This window comes from Tachysurus fulvidraco, chromosome 10 (assembly GCF_022655615.1).
Source record: "Tachysurus fulvidraco isolate hzauxx_2018 chromosome 10, HZAU_PFXX_2.0, whole genome shotgun sequence".
In the NCBI taxonomy this organism is placed as follows: Eukaryota; Metazoa; Chordata; class Actinopteri; order Siluriformes; family Bagridae; genus Tachysurus; species Tachysurus fulvidraco.
The window spans coordinates 15,794,488-15,799,894 of record NC_062527.1 but is presented as its reverse complement, the minus strand read 5'-3'; the positions used below and the strand labels follow the sequence as shown (position 1 = coordinate 15,799,894).

Here is a 5,407-nt window from a genome sequence, read left to right as displayed (position 1 = left end):
CTCCTATCAACTTCAAGACAAATAAAATAGTCTAAACCCTCACCAGAGCAGAGCCTCCCAACTAACCCTGAATTTATTACCTTGGGATTCCCGGATGCCTTATAATCTTTGAAAGGCCACACTGATTTTTTTTATGCTTAGAAAGGATCAGGATCTGTTATTTCCCAAGCAACCATTAATATCTGTTTTACAACACCGTCAGGTCAGATAGCTGTAATTACATTACGCACACATTCTTTTTTAATCCCTAATCTCTGTAAAGTCTTCTGAGGTGAAATGATTAGAAAGTTCTGCAAGAGGTAGACTTTTGCACGTTTATTTCACGTGTCCTCGAAACACAATCTTCTCTTCAAAGTCTGCAGAAGGTTTATTGCGACTTCCATTAATCGACCTTTAACTGCTAGAAAATTCCTTCACTAGGTATAATAATTAACAGACATTAAAAAAGAGAAACATTTTAATAAACCAAACAAAAGCAAGCAAACATTATCATTCATGTTAATTCTTTTTATCCAAAACCAAATAAATGCAATCTGATGGATATTTACTGTGTGTATACAGTATATACATCTGGCAATAAAGTCAAATACGTACATACAACATTATGTCACAATTGCTATCCATATCAATGCATAATTTAAAAAAAAAAGTAAAATAAGATTTAGTTTCTGGATTCCAAATCAGACTAATTTTATCTGAACCAAGTGCAACAGCACCACCAAAAACAATAAGAAAATTACACTGAATGGTATGAAGAACAAGGCAATGAGAAGCAAGATTAAAGGAGATCTGAGATTTTTTATCCCACTTTAGTAACAAATGTGTAACACAGATTGAGAAGACAATTGAAATACGATGTAATGCATTTGAAAAATGTCATTTATTTACACTAGCATGCTGCTACATTCCCGTAGATTTGTTGGCAACCATGACAACAGGATGACAGGGAAATTAGTTTCACCTTAAAGAAAGAAGGCAGAGAGTGCCAAAAGAATTAATGGAGCAAAAAGGATGATACTAGGCTGTATTTTATGTAGATAACACCTGCCTGCACCCCCTCTGGTGGTCTGGCAGGGAACTGTAATAATAGCTCCTGACAATGACATAAACTCTAATACCTTTAATTTAGCATCATGCAAACCATAGCAAGGACAATTACATGTGGCCAGTATTTCAATGACATTGTCTGCTTTTAAGCCATCAAAAGGAAAAAGTTTGCAAATTTGTGAGGTTGCTCATGAGGAAAACTCCTGAGCTACAGTATAGTGGTAAACCTAATGGTTGGTTTATATAATAGCTGAAGTTCACAGCCAGCTTTTTCCACAAGACAGCAGCAAGTGAAATCCTTTATCATACTTGCCTGGTTTAGTTGTTTTTTTTTTTCTTCTAAAAATGAAAGCAAATATACCTTCATACAGCTGCATTTGACAGTCTTGATTGATGCTTTAAAGTTTTCTTTACTCTGCATCATATTTTGCGGTAGAAATGACACGGCACACCGGAAACATAGCTTGAAATAAATGAGAAAAACAAAAACACATGCAGAAAATAAGGTCGTCTCTCAAGGGCTTTCATATGAATAAAAAACAAGAAAAATGAAAGACAAGAGGAAAAAAGTAAGTCTGAAATGAATAGCAAACAATCTTTCTTTGCACATCCCACATGCGAGCATATGGTAAAAGCACACCCCACACACCAGGTCTCAAACACTCCATCACACACAGACACAGACACACACAGACACACACACACACAGCATTGAACTTACCACAGCCACCAAGTTTAACTTTAGAGCTTCCCATTGTTTTCTCGGGTTTTTCAAGTGTGAGATGTTCTGGGATCAACCCATTATGCTTGGGAGCATTTGCACCATCACCTTTGTCAGCTTGTATTCACACACTCGACACACAGTGTGCACACTTTAGCATACAGCGCAGCGTGACTCTAACAAAGTTCTGGAACATAGGGGAAGAATGAAAATAACGGCTCTGCTGCAGGGCCACTGAAGATCTCAAAAAGAGCCGCAACTAAAACTAGTAACCTGAAAGAGCCATTTTTTTTTTTTGCCCAGCTTATTGTTCATTTCAACATAAAGCATATTATTAAATAAATAACTACGGGGAATCATTTAGTAATTTTATTGCACCTAATGTTAGAAGGTAGTAAGCTTGAGGAGTAAAATTGTATTGAAATACATGTATCACATTGTTTTTTGCCAAATTCTCCATTCGGTCTGGTTCAGAAAAAGGTGTTATTACTATGTTGTGATTATTGCAGCAACTGTGACAATTATAGCCCATATTGTGGGCTATAATTAACATCACAGGTTTATACTGAGTTCCTGGACCAGCTCATTCTCAGGGATTTATATGACATACAATCCACAGAATAAATAAAAAAAAGGATTGTTATTTAAGCAATAAGTTAGTATATACGTATTGTCCTGTAATATATAGTGAGGTTTATTGTGAAAAGAGGTTTATGGAAGGAGTCTAGAGTGTCAGTGCTTTGTATTGTAACAGTCAATAAGTTTTCTGATATAAAACTGACATGATGCTGTTCATACAACTGTCTATAGTTATTATAATGTAAATAATAACAAAAAATGCTATGATATTAGAGGAATAAAAGACCATTAGAAGTAATCGGCTTGGTGAGAATAACAGTAAGACTTCACACCAGACTGCAGCACAGTTTGTTTCTTTGTTTGTTTGTTATATTCCTTACTTTGACTAACTGAGGAGAACTAACTTTAATTAAAAATACTTTATTTATTTTCTCAGAATTTTCCCAGAATGGGAAAATAATGGAATTTGCACCTTTGTTGTGTTTATCTTCAGCATTGAATATCTTTATCACGCCACACTCCACAGTGGTGCTTAATGACTCAGATAAAAAAATTAGACAGTTTTTAATCAGACCTGTTTTTAATTTGTAGTTTTTTTAGTTTACTAAAAGCATTACTAGGGGCAATATATTCATAGAAAATAACCAACTGGTTTGTTTTACCATACAAATATTTCAAATATTATCTTCAAAGTAAATGGTGGTATGAACATGCTTGTTCACGAGTATTCAAAATACGAATCCGTTACCTTTCTAATTTTATATCAGACTTGCGGTGATAAAGTAATTAATTTGTTTAAACTGACCGAAAATGTCCCATAAGTTGATTTCCATTCTGTCAGCAGAAAAGAACACCAGTGTATTAATAAAAAAGGTTAATATATCCAATCTATGTCTAATCCATCTAATCTTATATTGAGCTACTTTTGGGAAAAACAAATTTTCAGGATGGGGAGTTTTATGGACACCAAATACACTAATAACTTCAGGATCCTCCTCCGTGTATTTTCTGTAAGTACGAGACGGAAACTGGAAAAATTCTTGGACCTTGTTAATCACAGGTCTAGTCTGATCTCATTTTTTTATAAATTTTTATCAATATCAAGTTTTTACACTATGAGATATGATTATAGTTCATTCGAGTGATTGCAAACATGTCCCTAATCTTTTGGTAAAGACTCTTAACATAGTCTAACAATCTTGTCCAACATCTGTACGATCTGTAATGTAACAGTCTAAAAATGCCAAACAGCTGCTTGTAAAATACTGACGTACAGATCTAAAGTGAAAACTGTGAGAAAATAAATAATGAAATAATCACTACTGAGTCATTAAACAATCTCCTTGCCTCTGAGCAGATTTTAAAGAGCAATGATATGAATATGAAATTAATTAATGCCGAATAAGTCACAGTAAAGTCAAATGCTAATTAAATGACGCAGTTGGGTTAATGTCACTGATCCACAGAGAGTTACGCATGCATGAATATATAATAATTCAAACCTGCTCAAATTGACAAATCTACTCTAAGGGACATGTAAATATTTCACACAATATGTTTCAGTGTTCTGCCCTTTAACCCACGGTTAACTATTCAACACAAGTCATCAAGAAATATGAGCTAGTTCATTAAAACAATTCATCGCTCGCACACATTGGGAATGAATATTAATTTAATTTTTTTTAAAAATTAAAAATTTTTTTTATAGCTTTAGCTTACTTGTGCTGGTTTTACTCATGTACAGAAGCTCTCAGTGGAAATAAAATAAAATAAAATCAATGGGACAAAAGGAGGATATAAATAATCAATTCAATTCATGCTCTTAAGAATGAACTTGGCTCGAAGCAACATTTTACAGACATATACAATTTCAGAATAAAACTGAGAAAGTTTAATATTTAGATTAAAATGTATTCCTAATGAGCAAACCAGAGGCAATGGTGGCAAGGCAAGGAAAAACTCCCTGAGATGATATAAGGAAGGAACCTTGAGAGGAAACAGACTAAATCGGAAACTCATCCTCATCTGGGTGACACCAGAGAGTGTGATTATAAGATCATAACTGTGTACGATGGATAAATAGTTCAAATATGTAACCAGGAAATTGAATCAATCAGTTTAAACATAAACTGTTCACTTGCTGTTCACTGTTGCTTTATGTTTTTAAAGGGATAGCACCACACACACACACACACACACACACACACACACACACACACTTCGGCTAAGGTCAACTTACTTCTAAGTTGTAAACATGTCCTACTGTAGTTATTACACCTTCATAATGCCATTGTTACGTCATCGGCTTGTTTATCCTTTTTGAAATATCTTGCATATGTAATGTTATCTTAAATCTATCTATCTATCTATCTATCTATCTATCTATCTATCTATTGTGGTGGAAATTTTTACTCTAGAGATGTTTGTAAGGCCTTGTCCTTCTATGCTCATGACTGGTAGATATTGTGATTAGAAATTGTCATTTCCAGTGGTTGTTTTCTTAGATTATGACAAGGACAAAGGGAACTGGAGACGAGTTTTTGGGACCTAGGCTTATAAACAGCTTCTAGTGGACCTTGGTAAGACAAGATTAGCTTGATCAGGAGATGAGCAGGCGTTGTGCATTTAAGCCAATGAGTGATGATGTTTTGCTTTTACATGTCTTCTTTGTTTTAATTCGGTCTATAAAATCTTTACATCTCTCAAAACTTCCATAACTCTATCTATCTATCTATCTATCTATCTATCTATCTATCTATCTATCTATCTATCTATCTATCTATCTATCTATCTATCTATCTATCTATCTATCTATCTATCTATCTATCTATCTATCTATCTATCTATCTATCGTGTTTTGGTTCTGTCTGTAAGCCTCCTTCACATGGATCCTCATCAATATTGTGAATCATGTACGTTATACATGGTGAAATGTAGATGTTATCCACTATACAGAAAAGTTTTGAACTATATTTCTTTTTAGAATTTATAACAACCTAAAAGTTTTTGCATTAAAATGATTGTTTGCCCAAGGAGAAAACTCAATGTAAATCCTCCAGT

General features: G+C 34.0%; 1 long non-coding RNA gene across 1 annotated transcript; it reads right to left on the bottom strand.

The window, feature by feature from the left end:
• Positions 1 to 300: 300 nt before the first annotated feature.
• On the bottom strand, positions 301 to 5,116 carry LOC125145719. The gene is made up of 2 exons (XR_007144160.1): positions 1,409 to 5,116; positions 301 to 961 (listed from the first exon to the last, which is right to left on the bottom strand). It is a non-coding gene; the product is annotated as an uncharacterized LOC125145719 (long non-coding RNA).
• Between the last annotated feature and the right edge of the window lie 291 nt (positions 5,117 to 5,407).